The sequence below is a fragment of the Dama dama genome, chromosome X (genome assembly GCF_033118175.1).
Source record: "Dama dama isolate Ldn47 chromosome X, ASM3311817v1, whole genome shotgun sequence".
Classification (NCBI taxonomy): Eukaryota; Metazoa; Chordata; class Mammalia; order Artiodactyla; family Cervidae; genus Dama; species Dama dama.
The window spans coordinates 103,857,740-103,878,012 of record NC_083714.1 but is presented as its reverse complement, the minus strand read 5'-3'; the positions used below and the strand labels follow the sequence as shown (position 1 = coordinate 103,878,012).

The 20,273-nt window shown below is 37.5% G+C and overlaps 1 protein-coding gene across 1 annotated transcript in view; it reads right to left on the bottom strand.

Moving 5' to 3' along the window:
- Positions 1-20,273, bottom strand: part of NBDY (negative regulator of P-body association) — a 96,966-nt gene that overhangs the window by 5,024 nt on the left and 71,669 nt on the right. The gene's annotated exons all lie outside the window — the stretch shown is intronic.

Below are 20,273 nucleotides of genomic sequence, written 5' to 3'. Positions count from 1 at the left end.
CCAAAACACACTACTGGACACAGCTGTCCTCCAGAGAGACAAGATCCAGCTCCATCCATGAAAACAGTGGTACAAGTCCCCCAAACCAAGAAATGTTCACAATGCACTGGTCCAGCCGACCCATAGAAGGTAGACTACAATTAAGAGAAACTGTGGCCCTCCACCTTGCAGAAAGGAGACCTAAAACACACTAAATTAAACAAAATGAAGACAATAAACATGTAGCAGATGAAGGAATATGGTAAAAACCCACAACATGAAACAAATGAAGAGGAAATAGGCAGTCCACCTGAAAAAGAATTCGGAGTAATAATAGTAAAGACTATTCAAAATCTTGAAAATAAAATGGAAGCACAGATAAAGAGACTGGAGACACGGATCAAGAAGATACATGAGGGAGAACAAGATGGCAGAGGAGTAGGTGGACATGGAGTACATCTATCTCCACAGATACATGAGGAATACACCTTCAGACACAGAAGTGCATACAGAACAACAGCTGAGAGAAGACAGGAGTACCTGACCAGTGGAAAAGAATATATGGAACCATGCAAAACTCGGTAGGATGAAGGAGCTAGGGGGAGAAACAGGAATGTTAGTAAGGCTGTACTTGCCCTTGGCTGGTGGGGGAACTGAAGCAGGGGTCCGATCCCCATAGCGGGACAATTGTCTGAGTCAGAGAAGAAACATTTAAGGCTGAGAGTGAAATAGCTGATCTGTGGCAGTCTAAATGGAATGAGAATCAGACAGTTCTTGCCACAGCCATACATACACTATTCAGGAACATGGTCTCCTGGAAGGGGCAGCGGCTGGGAGCTGGAGTTTAGAGATTGTGGAACAATCCCAGTGCAAGGGCTGTTGACTGTGGAAAGATGGATCGAGAGGATGTGAGGGAGTGGATCGTGGTGGGAAATGCATGTGGAGGAAAGCCAGACATCCATGGAAGCAAGGCGATACCGCTGAGTCACGTGTAGCGGGTGGAGCCATCATCATAGCCCCTCTCTCTCCACACCCCAGCATCCGGCAGCTGAACAATAGAGAGCCTGGCCCATCAAAGGCCTGATGCACTGAACTACAGAGTACGGCCCCACCCAGGGTGACCCTTTAAGTGCCTGATGCACCAATTTACAGAGTAGGACCCCAGTCAGGGGGGCTCCTTTATGTGCCTGAAGTGCTGAACAACAGAGAAGGGCCCCAGGCAAGGGATCCCTTTAAGTGCCTGAACGGGCAGACGGAGAAAGACAGGACAAAGAGGCCTTCTGATCATCAACTACAAGAGGCTCGATAAAAGACTCTGATAGGGCCATAACTCCTGCCATGGAGGCAGCCTGTGTCCCCGAACGCTTGATGCTGCCAAGGTCCCTGCAAGCCAAGCAACTGCACTACCTTCACGTTCAACTCTCACTGGGGCAGAGCTGCCACACGCAAAAAAGAAAGAACAAGTCTTGTATTTATGCGCACAGGATCACTTCAGTCCTGTCCGACTCTTTGTGACCCTGTAGACTGTGGCCTGCCAGGCTTCTCTGCCAGATAAGGGGTTCTCCAGGCAAGAATACTGGAGCGTATTGGCCAATACTGGTTGCCATACCCTTCTAGAGCACTGTATTTCCTGCTGCTCTAACCATCAGCCCCCTGAGTACCTGGTGCTGACAGAACCCCTGCGACCCAAGAAGCTGCACCACTTCCATACCTGGCCCTCACAGGGGAAAACCCAAGCCCTCTAGGGCAGCCTCAGGAGCTAAACCCCAGCGGACGACCCACTTGTACAGGTGGAAATGAAACCACAATTGAAACCCAGGGGCAGTGTGACTAAGAAAGAAGACCCAAAACCTTCCCACCAGCTATACAAGCTGTAGATTAAATCCACAAGATCAACTAGGCAGACTCTGTGTCTACAGAATATATAAAAGGCCATTGAGAGCTCCCACAAAAGAAAACACACTGGCTCTGATAGCTGTGGACACTGGAGGCAAGAACATGTAAGAGTGGGATCAGATTAGAATCTGAGCAGCCCCCACAGCAGGTCCAGAGAGCAGTACAGTGTTGAAGGGCATCCTAGGGAGGTAAGGTGGACGGTGATTCCCAGCGTGGAAAAGGACTCTGACAGCAGTGACTCAAGAAAAATATTTATTATTCTTTTTTTTGACTTGTTCTGTAGATTATTTTGGAGTTTTTTCTCCTCTGTTGTAGTTGTCAATTTTATTGGCGCTGATAAAACAAATTAAGCTTTTGAGCTTTTTTCATTTTCCTCAGTCACATTTTTTATTGTTGTCATAAACCTCTGCCTCTCCATTGGGCTTTTGCAGTTCTGTGGACTTCTCTTTTCTTTTCTCTTTTTTTAATTTTAAATTTTAATTTTTTAAACCTACTATTATTTTTTTCTACATTTATTCCCTTGTTTGCTTTTCTTACTGTTCTTTTACCCTTGCAGTTAATCTTTATTGCATATAAATCTTATTTATCTACCTCTATTTAACTTTGCATGTCTATTCTTTCTTTCCTGTCTCTCCTTTCCTCTCAACATATTTGTTAGTTTTATTTTCATTGCTTTATTCCCCAATTGTCACTTTGCTTTAATTTTATTTTCCAGTTTGTGCTTTAATTAGTTTTGTTCTGGTAGATATCACTTTTGGTTTCTTTTCTTCACCAGGTCAATCTATTGTACTTAATTTTTGTTGGACTGTTTTGATTTTGCTTATGGATGTATATGTAGATGTGTATATTCAGTCACATTTTCTATTACTGTTATAAACCTCTGCCTTTACATTGGGCTTTTGCATTTCTGTGGAGTTTTCCCTCTTTTCCCCTTTTTTCTTTCTTTTTTTTTCTCTTTTCTCTTTTTTATAACTTTAATTTTTAATTTTTAAAACCTATTATAGTTTTCTACATTTATTCCTTTGTTTGCCTTTCCTATTGTTCTTTCCCCCTTGTAGTTAATCTTTAATGTATATAAATCTTCTTCATCTACCTTTATTCAACTTTGCATATCTATTCTTTCTTTTCTTTCTTTCCTTTCCTCTCAACATATTTGTTAGTTTTGTTTTCATTGCTTTATTCCCCACTTGGCACCTTGCCTTAGTTTTGTTTTCCAGTTTGTGCTTAAGTTAGTTTTGTTGTTAAATGGTAAATATATATTTTTTTAATTTTCTTTGTTCACCAGATCAATCTACTATACTTTATTATTGTTGGACTGTTTTCACTTTGATCATGGGTGTATATGTATATGTGTATATTCCATTACTTAACTTATTATATGCCTGATTTTGTAACTGTCATTTGTCTGGGGTTCATCTTTGCTTTCTCATTTTTTGATATTTGTTTTACTCTCCCTTAATGCCATAACAAACCACTCTTGGAATATTCATTCCTGAACAGAGATCAAACCCTGAGCCTTTGGAGTGGGAGGACTGACTCCAAGATGCTAGACTCCCAGAGATCTAACAGTAGGGAGTATTAAATAGTGAGAACTCACACAAAGGAAACCACTTGAATACAAGACCCAGCATTACACAACCACCTGTGCAGGATGCCACATCTACACAACAAACAAAACAAAAACACAAGCCAAATCATTAGCAGACAGGAGTACCACCTCACTCAGCCTTGCCCATCAGAGGAAAAAACAAACAACAAAACAAAAACTCAGCATAAATCTCACCCTATATGAAGCTCACACAAACCACTGGACCAAATGTAGGAGGGCAGAAACAATAAAGAAGAAAAAATTCAACCTTCTTCATGGAAAGAATTCAACTTTCCTTGAAGCCTGGGAAAAGGAGACCTCAGACACAATAACTTAGAAAAAATGAAAAGGCAGAGAAATACTGCAGAAATGAAGGAACAAATTAGAAACACAGAAGTCCAAATAAATGAAGAGGAAATAGGAAAATTACCTGAAAAAGAATTCAGAATAATGATAGTAAAGATAATTAAAAACCTTGAAAACAAAACGGAGAAAATGCAATAATCAATCAACAAAGACCTAGAAGAATTAAAGAATAAGCATACAGAGACAAACAATACAATTACTAAAATTTAAAATACATTAGAAGGAGACAATAGCAGAATATCTGAAGCAGAAGAGTGAATTACTGATCTGGAAGACAAAAATCAGTGAGCTGGAAATTACTTCTGAAGAGCAGAGTAAAGTAAAAAGAATGAAAAGAGCTGAGGATATGCACCAACATTTGAATTATAGGGGTCCCAGAAGAAAAAGAGAAAAAGAAGGGGTATGAGAAAATTTTTGAAGAGATTATAGTTGAAAATTTCCCCAACATGGAAAAGGAAATAGTCAGTCAAGTCCAAGAGGCACAAAGAGTCCCACACAGGATAAACCCAAGGAGAAACATGCCAAGACACATACTAATCAAACTAACAAAGACTAAACAGAAAGAAAGAATATTAAAACAGCAAGGGAGAAGCAATAAGTAACATACAAGGGAAACCCCATATGCTTAACAGCTGATCTTTCAGCAGAAACTCTGCAGGCCAGAAGGGAATGGCAGGATATATTTAAAATACTGAAAGGGAAAAATCTACAACCAAGATTACTGTACCTGGCAAGGATCTCATTCAAAATTGATGGAGAAATAAAAAGCTTTTCAGACAAGCAAAAGTTAACAGAATTCAGTACCACCAAACCAGCTTTACAACAAATGTTACACGGACTTAAATAGTCAAGAAATACAAGAGAAGGAAAAGGATCTAAAAAATCAACCCCAATTAGAAAATGGCAATAAGAACATATATATCAATAATTACTTTAAATGTAAATAGATTAAATGCTGCAACCAAAGACACAGACTGGCTGAATGAATACAAAAACAAGACCCATATATATGCTGTCTACAAGAAACCCACTTCAGACCTCAAGACACATATAGACTGAAAGTGAGAGGACGGAAAAATATATTCCATGCAAATGGAAAGCAAACGAAAGCTGGAGTATCAATCCTCATATCAGACAAAATAGACCTTAAAATAAAGATTACAAGAGATAAGGTAAGACACTGCATAATGATCAAGGGATCAATCCAAGCGGAAGACATAACAATTGCAAATATCTATGCACCCAACATAGGAGCACCTCAATACATAAGACAAACACTAATAGACATAAAAGGAGAAATTGACAGTAACACAATAATAGTGGGAGACTTTAACACACCACTCACACCAATGGACAGATCATCAAAATAGAAAATTAATAAGGAAACCCAAGTCTTAAATGATACATTAGATGAGATGGATCTCATTGATATCTTCAGGACATTTCATCCAAATGCAGAAGAATACACCTTCTTCTCAAGTGCATATGGAACATTCTCCAGGAGAGACCACATCTTGGGTCACAAATCAAACCTCAGTAAATTTAAGAAAATCGAAATCATATCAAGCATCTTCTCTGAGCACAACGCTATGAGACTAGATATCAATTACAAGAATAAAACTATAAGAAACACAAACACATGGATATTAAATAACATGTTTCTAAATAACCAAGAGGTTACTGAAGAAATCAAAAGGGAAATAAAAAAATTTTTAGAAACAAATGACGATGAAAACACAACAACTCAAAACCTATGGGATGCAGCAAAAGCAGTTCTAAGAGGGAAGTTTATAGCAATACAATCCTACCTGAAGAAGCAAGAAAAGCATTGAATAGACAACCTAATTTTATACCTAAATGAACTGGAAAAAGAAGGAGAAAAAAACCAAAATTAGTAGAAGGAAAGAAATCATAAAGATCTGAGCAGAAATAAATGAAAAAGAAATTAAAGGAACAACAGCAAAGATTACTAAAACAAAACCTGGTTCTTTGAGAAAATAAACAAAATTGACAAACCCTTAGCCAGACTCATCAAAAAAAAAAAAAGAGAGAGAGAGAGAGATAGAGAAGTATCAAATCAACAAAATTAGAAATGAAAAAGAAGAGGTTACAACAGACAACACAGAAATACCACAGATTATAAGAGACTATTATGAAAAACTAAATGGCAATAAAATAGATAACTTGGAAGAAATGGACAGAGTCTTAGAAAAGTTCAATCTTCCAAGACTGAACTAGGAAGAAATAGAAATTATGATCAACCCAATTACAAGCACTGAAATTGAAGCTGTGATCAAAAATCCGCCAAATGACAAAAGCCCAGGAACAGATGGCTTCACAGGAGAATTTTATCAAACATTTAGAGAAGAGCTAGTGTGTTCTGTTCTAAAGCTTTTTCAAAAAAATTGCAGAGGAAGGAACCCTTCCAAATTCATTCTACGAGGCTACGAACACCCTTATACCAAAACCAGACAAGGACAACAACAACAAAAAAGAAAACTACAGGCCAATATCGCTGATGAACATAGATGCAAAAATTCTCAACAAAATTTTAGCAAAAGGAATTCAGCAACACATCAAAAAGCTCATATACCATGATCAAGTTGGGTTTATTCCAGGTATGCAAGGATCCTTCAGTATACAGAAATCAAACAATGTAATACACTATATTAACAAAATGAAAGATAAAAACCATATGATCATCTCAATAAATGCAGAAAAAGGCTTTGACAAAATTCAGCAACCATTTATGATTAAAACTCTTCAAAAAATGGGCATAGAAGGAACCTACCTCAACATAGTAAAGGCCATATATGATAAGCCTACAGAAAACATTATTTTCAATGCTAAAAAATTGAAAGCACTCCCCCTAACATCAGGAACAAGACAAGGTGCCCACTTTTGTCACTGTTATTCAACATAGTTCTGGAAGTTTTAGCCATAGCAATCAGAGAAGAAAAAGAAATAAAAGGAATCCAGATGAGAAAAGAAAAAGTAAAGTTCTCACTGTTTGCAGATGACATGATACTGTACACAGAAAACCCTAAAGATAGTATCAGAAAATTACTAGAGCTAATCAGTGAATTTAGCAAAGTTGCAGGACAGAAAATCAATACACAGAAATCACTTGCATTTCTATATACTAACAATGAAAAATCAGAAAGAGCAATTAAGAAATCAATGCCATTCACCATTGCAACAAATAGAATTAAATATCTAGGAACTTAGCTAAGGAGATGAAAGAACTGCACACAGAAAGTTATAAGACACTAATGAAAGAAATCAAAGATGACATAAACAGATGGAGAGATATTCTATGTTCCTAGATAGGAAGAATCAATATTGTGAAAACGACTATACTACCAAATGCAATCTACAGATTTAATGTGATCCTTATCAAATTACCAATGGCATTTTTCACAGAACTAAAACAAAAAAATTCACAATTCATATGGAAACACAAAAGACCAATAGCCAAAGCAGTCTTGAGAAAGAAGAATGGAGCTGCAGGAATCAAGCTTCCTGATTTCAGGTTATACTACAAAGCTACAGTCATCAAGACAGTATGGTACTGACACAAAAACAGAAATATAGACCAATGGAACAAGATAGAAAGCACAAAAATAAACCCATGCACCTATGGGTACCTTATTTTTGACAAAGAAGACAAGGATATACAATGGGGCAAAGATATCCTCTTCAACAAATGGTGTTGGGAAAATTGAACAGCTACACATAAAAGAATTAAATTAGAACACTTCCTAACAACATGCACAAAGATAAACTCAAAATGGATTAAAAACCAATATGTAAGACCAGAAACTATACAACTCTTAGAGGAAAACGTAGGCATGACACTCTGACAAAAATCAAAGCAAGATCCTCTATTACCCACCTTCTAGAGTAATGGAAATAAAAACAAAAATAAACAAGTGGGACCTGATTAAGCTTAAAAGTTTTTGCACAGCAAAGGAAATTATAAGCAAGGTGAAAAGACAACCCTTAGAATAGGAGAAAATAATAGCAAATGAACAACTAACAAATGATTAATTTCCAAAATATACAAGCAGCTCATACAACTCAATAGCAGAAAAACAAACAACCCAATCAAAAAGTGGGGAAAAGACCTAAATAGACATTTCTCAAAAGAAGACATACAGATGGCTAACAAACACATGAAAAGATGCTCAATATCACTCATTATTATAAAGATGTAAATCAAAACTACAATGAGACATCACCTCACACTGATCAGAATGGCCCTCATCAGAAAGTTTACAACCAGTAAATGCTGAAAAGGGTGTGGAGAAAAGGGAACACTTTTGCACTTTTGGTGGGAATGTAAATTAATACAAACACTATGGACGATAGCATGGAGATTCCATTAAAAACTAAGAATACAATCACCATATGACCCAGCAATCCCACTCCTAGGCATATACCCTGAGGAAACCAAAATTGAAAGAGACACATGTATCCCATTGTTCACTGCAACACTACTTACAATAGCTAGAACATGGAAACAACCAAGAAGTCCATCAACAGATGAATGGTTAAAGATGTTGTGGCATATATACACAATGGAATATTACTCAGCCATAAAAAGGAATGCATTTGAGTCAGTTCTAATGAGGTGGATGAACCTGGAATCTATTATACATAGTGAAGTGAGTCAGAAAGAGAAAGATAAATACCATATTCTAACCGTATTCTAACACATATTTACGGAATCTAGAAAAACGGTACTGAAGCATTTATTTACAGGGCAACAGTGGAGAAACAGATATAGAGAATAGATTTATGGACATGGGAAGAGGGGAGGAGTGGATGAGATGTATGGAAAGAGTAGCATAGAAACTTACATTACCATATGTAAAAGAGATAGGCAACGGGAATTTACTGTATGGCTCAGGAAACTCAAACAGGGGCTCTGTATCAACCTAGAGGGGGTGGGATGGGGAGGGAGATGGGAGGGAGTTTCAAAGGGGGGAATATATGTATGCCTATGGCTGATTCATGTTGAGGTTTGACAGAAAACAGCAAAATTTTGTAAAGTAATTATCCTTCAATAAAAAATAAATTAATTAAAAAAAGAAAATATATGAAATGTTTAACAAGGATGTGGAAATAAAGAATAGACAATAGCAATGAACAACACAATAACTGAGATTAAAAATACCCACAAAGGAACTAATAACAGGATAACTGAGGCAGGAAAATGAATAAGTGAGCTGGAAGTTGGAGATAACGGAAGCAGATCAGAGGAAAGAAAAGAGAATAAAAAGAAATGACGACAGTGTCAGAGACCTCATGGACAATATTAAGTGCACCAACATTCCAATTATAGGAATACCAGAAGAAGAACAGAAAAAGGAGGGGTATGAGAAAGTATTTGTGGAGATTGTAGTTAAGAGTTTCCCTAACATAGAAAAGGAAATAGCCACCCAAATATGAGAAGCCCGGAGTGTCCCATTCTCTGAATTGAACTCCTATCAATTCAGGATAAATTCAGGAGAAACATGCTAATACACATATTAATCAAACTAACAAAAATTAAATACAAAGAACAAATATTAAAAGCAGCAAGGGAAAAACAACAAATAACATAAAAGGAGATCCCCATGAGGCTAAAGCTGATCTTTGAACAGAAAATCTGCAGATCAGAAGTGAGGGACAAAATATACTTAAAGTGATGAAAGGAAAAACTTACAACCAAGATTACTCTATCCAGCAAGGATCTCATTCAAATTCAAAGGAGATATCAAAAATATTAAAGATAAGCAAAAATTAAGGGAATTCAGCACCACTAAATCATATTTACAACAAATAATAAAGGAAATTGCCTAGAAATGAAACACAAGAGAAAGAAAGAGTCTACAAAAACAAACTCAAATCAATAAAATAAATTGCAATAGGATCACATGTATCAATAATTACCTTAAATGTAAATGGGTTAAATTCTCCAACCAAAATACACAGATTGGCTAAATTGATGCACAGAAATAAGACCCCATATATGTTGTTTACAAGAGACTCTCCTCAGAAAAAGAGACACATGCAGACTGAAAGTGTAGGGCTCTAAAAACATATTCCATGCAAATGGAAATCAAAATAAAGCAGGAGTAGCAATATGTATAGGAGAAAATATAGACTTTAAAATAAAGACCATTACAAGAGACAAAGAAGGACACTACATAATGATCAAAGGAGGGGGGCGGTCCTAAGATGGCAGAGGAATAGGACGGGGAGACCACTTTCTCCCCAACAAATTCATCAAAAGAACATTTGAACGCTTAGCAAATTCCACAAAACAACTTCTGAATGCTGGCAGAGGACATCAGGCACCCAGAAAGGCAGCCCATTGTCTTCAAAAGGAGGTAGGACAAAATGTAAGAGATAAAAAAAGACAAAAGAAGGTAGGGACGGTTCCCTTTGTTTATTTGGCTTCTGTTTGCCGGTCTCTTCAGAGCCTCATTTCCGCCCTGACACAGGCGGGTGGAGGTGGACTCTTATTCAGGTAGCTAGTTCCGTCACTCTGCGGGGAGGGGCTGGCGCTGCAGGGAGGGGCTGGTGCTGCGGGGAGGGGCTGGCACTGCGGGGAGGGGCTGGCACAATGAGGTACCATTACATGCCAGTCAGGATGGCTGCTATCCAAAAGTCTACAAGCAATAAAGGCTGGAGAGGGTGTGGAGAAAAGGGAACCCTCTTACATTGTTGGTGGGAATGCAAACTAGTACAGCCGCTATGGAGAACAGTGTGGAGATTTCTTAAAAAACAGGAAATAGAACTGCCATATGACCCAGCAATCCCACTTCTGGGCATACACACTGAGGAAACCAGATCTGAAAGAGACACATGCACCTCAATGTTCATCGCAGCACTGTTTATAATAGCCAGGACATGGAAGCAACCTAGATGCCCATCAGCAGATGAATGGATAAGGAAGCTGTGGTACATATACACCATGGAATATTACTCAGCCGTTAAAAAGAATTCATTTGAATCAGTCCTAATGAGATGGATAAAACTGGAGCCCATTATACAGAGTGAAGTAAGCCAGAAAGATAAAGAACATTACAGCATACTAACACATATATATGGAATTTAGAAAGATGGTAATGATAACCCTATATGCAAAACAGAAAAAGAGACACAGAAATACAGAACAGACTTTTGAACTCTGTGGGAGAAGGTGAGGGTGGGATGTTTCGAAAGAACAGCATGTATACTATCTATGGTGAAACAGGTCACCAGCCCAGGTGTGATGCATGAGACAAGTGCTCGGGCCTGGTGCACTGGGAAGACCCAGAGGAATCGGGTGGAGAGGGAGGTGGGAGGGGGGATCGGGATGGGGAATACGTGTAAATCTATGGCTGATTCATATCAATGTATGACAAAACCCACTGAAATGTTGTGAAGTAATTAGCCTCCAACTAATAAAAACAATAAAAAAAAAAAAAAAAGGTAGGGACGGAGATCCATCCCAGGAAGGGAGTCTTAAAAGAGGAGAAGTTTCCAAACACCAGGAAACACTCTCACCGGCGGGTCTGTGGGGAGTCTTGGAATCTCAGAGGGCAACATAACTGGGAGGAAAAACAAATAAATAAATAATTCAAACCCACAGATTACCTGCCTAACGGCAACTCCCAGTGCTCACAGCCCTGACCAGGAAGCGGGGGCTGAACAGGGAGGCGCAGGCTGCATTGCTTAGGGCCTGAATGCCCTGAGGGCAATCTGAGGGAACTAACATGAGATAGCAACCCAAACTGTGGGATAGCCAGAGAGCGAGAGAGAGAGCGAGAACTATCCCGCAAAAAAATCCTCACCTAAGACACTGCCAGGCCCGCTACAGAACAAAGGACTGAGCAAATACCAGAGGAGAGCTAGCAGGCTCCGGACCAGACCATCCCACACGGAGACAGGCAGCGGGAGCAGCCAGAGCCGGTAGGAGACAATTGGGCCCCAGAGAGGCATCCTCTACCAAACTGCAAGCAGGCTTCGTTGCTAACCAAGACTTCTTGGGATTGAAAACAATGAAATATCAGAAAGAGAAATTAAAGAAATAATCCTATTAACCATTGGAACAAAAAGAATAAGATACTTCAAAGTAAATTTACCTAAAGAGACAAAAGACCTGTATGCAGAAAACTATAAGACACTGGTGAAAGAAATCAAAGTTGACACAAACAGATGGAGATATATACCATGTTCTTAGACTGGAAGAATCAATGTAGTGAAAATGACTAAACTACCCAAAGCAATCTAGATTCAATGGAATTCATATCCAGCTACTAATAGTATTTTTCACAGAACCAGGAAAAATAATTTGACAACTTGAAATGAAACACAAAAGACCTTAAATAGCCAAAGCAATCTTGACAAAGAAGAATAGAACTAGAGGAATCAACCTTTGTGACTTCAGATTATACTACAAAACAATAGTCATCAAGACGGTATGGTACTGGCACAAAGACAGAAATATAGACCAATGGAACAAAATAGAAAGTGCAGAGATGAATACACACACCCATGGACACTTTAACAAAGCAGCCAAAAATATGCAACGCATAAAAGACAGTCTCTTGAACAAGTGGTTTTGGGAAAACTGGTCAAATCTGTGTGAAAGAATGAATTTATATCACTTCCTAACACCATACACAAAGATAAATTCAAAATGCATTAAAGACCTAAATGTAAGACCAGAAACTGTAAATCTCTTAGAGGAAAACATAGGTAGAACACTCTGTGACATAAAGCGCAGCAAGATACTCTATGACTCACCTCCTAGAATAATGGAAATAAAAACAAAAATAAACAAATGGGACCTAATTAAACTTAAAAGCTTTTGCACAGTGAAGGAACCTATAAGCAAGGTGAAAAGACCCCCCTGAGAATGGGAGAAAATAATGGCAAATAAAACAACTGACAAAGGATTAATCACTAACATACAAGCAGCACAAGCATCTTAATACCAGAAAGAAAGAAAAAAACCCAGTCAAAAAGTGGGCAGAAGATCTAGAGAGACATTTCTCCAAAGAAGTCATTCAGATGCCTAGTAAACATATGAAAAGATGTTCAACATCACTCATTATTAGGGAAATGCAAATAAAAACTACAGTGAAGTACCCTCTCACACCAGTCAGAATTGTCATCATCAAAAAGTGTGCAAACAATAAATGCTGGAGAGAGAGTTGAGAAAAGGGAACCCTCTCAACTGTTGGTCGGAATGCAAACTGAGAGAGCCATTATGGAGAATAATATAGAGATTCCTTAAAAGAACTAGGATTAAAGATACCATACACCTCAGCAATCCCACTACTGGCCATACATTCTGAGGAAACCGAAATTGAAAAAGACACATGTAACTAAATGTTCAGTGCAGCACTATTTACAATATCTAGGACATGGAAGCAACCTAGATGTCCATCGACAGATGAATGGATAAGGAAGTTGTGATACATATACACAATGGAATATCACTCCATTATAAAAAGGGATGCATTTGAGTCAGTTCTAATGAGGGGGATGAACTAGAGTCTTTTATAGAGAGGAAAGTAAGTCAGAAAGAGAAAGACAAATATTGTATATTTATGCATATATATGAAACCTAGAAAGATAATACTGACAGTACTACTTAAAGGGCAGTAAAGGAAACACAGGCATTTTGGACACAGTGTGGGAAGGAGAGGGTGAGATGATATGAGAGGTTATCATTGAAACAATTAATATATCAATATTTTATTTTATATGGAAATGGTTGATAGTACATTAGCTTCAGGTGTACAAAATATCTTTATAGATTATACAACATTTAAAGTTCTTATAAAATATTGGCTAAATTTCCTGTGCTGAACAACATATCATTGTATCAATAGCTTCTTTATTTTATGTATAGTAGTTTGTACCTCTTATTCCACTACCTTTAACTGACCCTTCTCTACTTCCATCTCCCAACTGGTAACCACTAGTTTCTTCTGTATATCTGTGAGTTTGTTTCTGTTTTGTTATATTCATCCATTTGTTTAATATTTTAGATTCCATATGTGAGGAATAGCATATACTATTTGCCTTTCTCTATCTGACTTATTTCACTAAATATAATACCTTCCAAGTTCATTCATGTTGTTAAAAATGTCAAAATTTCATTCTTTTTATAGCTAAGCAGAATTCTATTGTATATATGTACCACATCTTCTTTATCCATTCATCTGTTGATTGATACTTAGGTTGCTTCCATATCTTGGCTATTGTAAATAATGCTACACATATATCTTTTCAAATTGATATTTTTGTTTTCTTTGAACATATGCCCATAAGTGAAATTCCTGGATCTTATTGTATCTCTTTTTAGGTTTTTGAGGAAATCATACTATTTTCCATAGTGGCTACACCAATTTACAATCCCATAATTTAGCATATTTTTAAAGTTTCAAGTTACAGAAATAAATTTGAACTATTTTTACAGTACAGATATTATAAAATATAATTATTGCTAAAAATTTCATTTATAAACTTTTATATCACTTACATATCTTTACTTTATTTTTAAGAATTATGCCTGAATTGATCATGAAAATTTCATGAGATATTAAAGACTGTCATCATCTTTAGTTACTTTTCTTGGTGGTAAATCAGGTGAACAATAAAACAGTCTTACACAACCAAAGAATTTGAAAGCTTATACATATGAATTACCACCTTATTTTTTTCTTCTGTGCTTCATAGGCATCAAGCAATTAATTTTTATTGTACATTGGGTTCTTAGTTTATATTTATAACTTTTTAATCTTTTTCACATAGAGTAGGTTATACTGGGGTGATATAATATTACCCCAGATGTGAAATAATTTTTAAAATACTTGGATTATTTTTATCTTTCTGACAGTTTTAGGAAAACATAATTTATATAAGTTCTAATTTATTTGTAAACAAATTGAAACAGGTATTCTTTAAGAGAATTTATACATTATTGTCACACTACCATCCAGAGACAGAAAAATATAATAAATAGATAACATATATATGGACATATGTAAAAACATACACATCGCTTCATGTTGACACCTTGTAGCTTTCATTATGAAATTTTAGTGATCAGTCAGCAAAATATAGTAACAAAAATTCACTAGTTTATATCTATCTTTTGTTCTTATTTGAATTGCTTTAAGAAAATAACAAAAAATTACATGTTTATCAAAAACTTTGGAGTAGATTTCACCATTTTCTTTTGCCATGGAGGGTAACAATACAGAGGATGTGGACTAAATTTTAAGAGACTGTAAGGAGAAACACATACCAGCTGCCTAGATATCGCCAAAGCTCATGAGTGAAGAAAACATCCAGTCCTATTTGCAGTTAACCCTTTTTGCTCTTTTCAGAAGCCTCAGATGTTTGCCAGCAGGGATACATGAATGCTTAGACAGTACCCAATGAAGAGTACAAGGCAAAAGTGATTGTAAGGATCTGAAGTGAGAAGGGAAAATTCTGTCAGGGATGGATGGATAAGAGAGATGAAGAGGGGAGGACTTCGAAGGCGAACATGTCAAAGGATTCAAAGGAATTGGAGGGGAGATCAAATGTGGTAAGAGAAAGAAGGAGCAGAAGTAACAGGAAGAGAAAGATCTTAGAAGAGAAATCTGGGGGAGATTGCAAAATTCCCAAGGAGGTAAAAAACTTCCAAATTATCATCAGCAAAATCATGCCAACAAGTTAGAGGTGGACAGAGTTGGTAGAACATATAGTGAGCAGAGACTCAAGAAAGGGGTTTCAATTGACTGGGAAGTTCCCATTGGCAAAGCAGTATCAATGAGAGAACAGAATGGTTTCACAAAGAGTTAGGAAAAAATCCAACCCAGGAAGGAGGGAGAGAACTGAACTTGAAACAAGGAGGTTAGGGGAAAGCCTTCTAGTCCAGGAGTCAGGGAAAGAACCCTAATCAAAACAAGGAGCCAGACACAAGGGGGAAAGGCAAAAGAATGAAGCTAACACTTTCTAACACCATACACAAAAATCAACTCAAAATGGATTAAAGATCTACATGTAAGACCAGAAACTATAAAACTCTTAGAGCAAAACAAAAGCAGAACAGTCTCTGACATAAATCTCAGCAAGATCCTCTTTGAGTCACTTCCCAGAGTAATGGAAATAAAAACAAAAAATAAACAAATGGGATGTGATTAAACTTCAAAGCTTTTGCACAACAAAGGAAACTATAAGCAAGGTGAAAAGGCAGTCATAAGAATGGGAGAAAATATTAGTGAATGAAACAACTGACAAAGAATTAATCTCCAGAATATACAAGCAACTCACGCAGCTCAATATTAGAAAAATAAATGACCCAATCAAAAATGGGCCAAAGAACTAGACATTTCTCCAAAGAAGACAGACAGATGGCTAACAAAATACATGGACATCACTCATTATCAGAGAAATGCAGATCAAAACACCATCTCTTGCTGGTCAGAATGGCCAGCATCAAAAAGTCTACAAACAATACATGCTGGAGAGGGTTTGGAGAAAAGTGAACCCTCTTACACTGTTGGTGGGAATGCAAACTAGTACAGCCACCATGGAGAACAGTGTGGAGATACATTAAAAAACTGGAAATAGAACTGCCATACAACCCAGCAATCCCACTGCTTGGCATACACACTGAAGAAACCAGAATTGAGAGACACATGTGCCCCAATGTTTATTGCAGCACTGTTTACAATAGCTAGGACATGGAAGCAACTTAGATGTCCGTCGGCAGACAAATGGATAAGGAAATTGTGGTACGTATACACAATGGAATATTACTCAGCTATAAAAATGAAAGCATTTGAATCAGTTCTAATGAGGTAGATGAAACTGGAGCCTATTATACAGAGTGAAGTAAGTCAGAAAAAGAAACAATAGTCCAGTATATTAACACATATATGTCGAATTTAGAAAGATGGTAATGATGACCCTATATGCAAGAAAGCAAAAGAGACAACGATGTAAAGAACAAACTTTTGGACTGTGTGGGGAAGAGCAAGGGTGGGGTGATGTGAGAGAATAGCATTGAAACACGTATATTACCATATGTAAAACAGATGACCAGCGCAAGTTTGATACAGAAAGCAGGGCAGTCAAAGCCAGTGCTCTGGGACAACCCAGAGGGATGGGGTAGGAAGGGAGGTGAGAGGGGTGTTCGGGATGGGGGGACACATGTACACCCATAGCTGATTCATGTTGATATATGGGAAAAAACACAATATTGTAAAGTAATTAGCTTCTAATTAAAATAAATTAATTTTTTTAAAAGGAGCCAGAAGAACTTCCAGTCCAGTGAGTGAGGGAATAATCCCCCAGTTAAGAAGAGAGCCAGGAAGAAAGACTTTTAGCCCAGCAGGTATCTTTTAAACAAAGAAGCCTGGGATTCTAACCTATTTATTATAGTGATCCTAGTACTTAAATGCAACCTCTGTCTGGGACTTCTACCTCGACTTCTAGAGTATTACTCAGAATGTTAAGAATCAAAATCTGTCCTTACCAACTTCAACAGAGCAATGGCTTAGGAGTCAGACTGACCAATGGACACCTGACCAGTCAGTCAGAAGTGAAGCCAAAGGCTGCAAACATACTCACCTAGAGTCCTGAGTAAGAGATCTGGGGATCCAATGACAAATCTGATCCCATCTGGGTTTGGGCACCATAACTATTAAAGAAAAAAATTATTCATGGCCCTTGTTATAGATGGTAAGAAAAACTTCATTCAATGGAGGACTATTGTGGTAAGTATAGGGATCACTGTAACGGTGTCTTGCAGTGGAGGAGGGACATCAGACTTAACTCTGAATATAGCAAGGAAAAATGTGAATTTTAAGCTAAGGAACATGGTGGTGGTAATGATGGAAGGGGAGTGGTCAGTGGATGTAAAATCATTAAGAGGAAACATCAGAGGTAAGGAAAGGACTCTGGCTAAACCGACTGAACAGGATTCTTGTTGAAGGCAGGCCAGGGTGATCAGATATCATGTGGGAGATGATGTGGGAAGAGGAACCCACTTAGATATTGAGGCTGGGAATTCTGGCTAAACTTACTTAGCAAGATTCTTGCTAAAATTGATAATACAGAGATAAATATGGAAGCCCAAAAGTCAAGGTCTAGTTAAGAGAGATCAAAAGAGCCTGAGTAGAGTTTGGTCAAGGAGAGAATCTTTGTCAGCAGGTCAAAAGAGTGTCATGTTAAAGATGAAGTTACAAGTAGAAAATTTCCTTGTCAAAACTATGAAAGATAAAAAGCCTATTAATTAGAGATAAACACCACTATATTGACACACATTTAACCCATGTGAAGTATAGTGCAATGGTTTCTAAACTGCAGTACCAATGGTAGACTGTTAGATGATTGTAGATGATCTAAGGCATAAGGTATTTTAAAGATATCAGAGCAGTTGCCCACATGTCACTAGATGGTGCATTATTCTGGGAAATAATTTAGTAGTTAAATGCATCTTCTAAAGAAAAAAATGCAGTATAAGTAGTATAAGAGTATGGAAAAAATCATGAAAGGGGTACCCTGAAAGAATTAATGATGGGAATCATTATTGCATCAGAAAAAGTACTATTATATACATTGTTGGGATACATATGTAGTGAAATTAGAAACATTAGTAGAAAGGACATACACTGACTTTAGTTCAGGGTCAAAGGGAAAAAAATGGGTAAAGGACATAATAAGGGCTATAATATATCTCAAACATTTTATTTCTTTTTGGAAAAAAAAATGAGGGAGAAGAAAAGTAGCAGCAGTAGCATCTAGGCCCAGGAATCAAGAAATATTTATTTAAGGACTGGCTTAGTTGAATCTGCCTGCAGTGCAGGAGACCTGGGTTCAATCCTTGGGTTGAGAAGATTCTCTGGAGAAGGAAATGGCAATGCACTGCATCACTACTACCTGGAGAATTCCATGGACAGAAGAGCTGGGCAGGCTACAGTCCATGGGGTTGCAAAGAGTCAGACATGACTGTGAGACAAACTTTCACTTTTTTTTTTCTTAAAGGGTAGTACTATGTGCTCTAAATCCTTTTGTCTCTCTAGACTGGTTTAGTACTCAGTACAACAAGGATTTGAACAAGATAATTGCAAAGGCCCAAACAGCTCTAGAATTATATTGTTCTGTTCTCACCAAGGGTCCTAGTTACTGTATGCTTAATGCCTTAATTTCCATGTACCCAGTTAGTAATAATACTTTTGTATGTATCTAACTAACAAGCTGACATTTTATCCACCAGTTCAGAACGAGACAGGAAATTAAAGAGAAAGCAAAAAGGAAATACACTGTCAAAATATAAACATTGAGATAACTTGGAATTCTGAGGGAAATGGCCTGTAGCATAAGAAGCAGGAAATGGTAGTAAATGGTTCAGGAGTAGTAAATAGTGAAGCTGGAAAGCAGGTCATCAAGAGCATTAGATGTCAGGCTGAGAAAGTAGTCTTCATTCAAGAATGGGGGTGCCATTTTATGAGTGTTCTGCAGGTCAGAGTCCTCCTAAGCCACACTCTCACCTAGAAACTGATTTCAAACATGGCACTTTCTCTTTTCTCTGTTTTGCCACACCATCTATTATTAGAATCCATATCAATAAAGTTAAAGCTTTTCCACAATTGGACGAATGTGAAAGAATGTACTTTAACTACTTCATCACATTTCAATCACAAGAGCAGGCAAGACAATGGATCTAAGACCAAAAAATGCAAATTACTGCAAACTAGACCTATAAAAGTCTTAGGAAAATAGAGGAAGTTAAAAGCAGACCTAGGTGAAAAAGTACCCTGTAAACCACGTACTTCAAAAATAATCACAGGCGTTTTCCCAATAAGGCCCACTAGAGAGTTCTATTTTACAAAAACAAAATGAAAGCAAAAGTCATTCTGAAAAGCACAACAGGTTTGTGCCCAAAGATACTCCACACAGTCATTTACAATGGTACTGCCTTGGGATAGCTCAACACAAAGGAAGTCTCTAGGTAAACCAAGACATATTTTGTCTGCATTCAGATGAGCTTCCCTTGTGGCTCAGCTGGTAAAGAATCCACTTGCAATGCAGGAGACCTGGGTTTGATCCCTGGGATGGGAAGAGCCCCTGGAGAAAGGAAAGGCTACCCACTACAGTATTCTGGCCTGGAGAATTCCATGGACAGTCCATGGGTTTGCAAAAGAGTTGGACATGACTGAGTGACTTTCACATTTCACTTTCATTTCCTTTTCTCCTTTGCCTTTCACTTCTCTTCTTTTCTCAGCTATTTGTAAGGCCTCCTCAGACAACCATTTTGCCTTTTTGCATTTCCTTTTCTTGGGGATGGTTTTGAGCCTGGACTGTAAGAGTGGATTCAGCAGAGCTCAAGCCTGGAAAAGGGAGAGCTCGACCATTTGTCACATTAAAAAATGAGATATCCTTAAGCGCTAGTCTTTTTAAT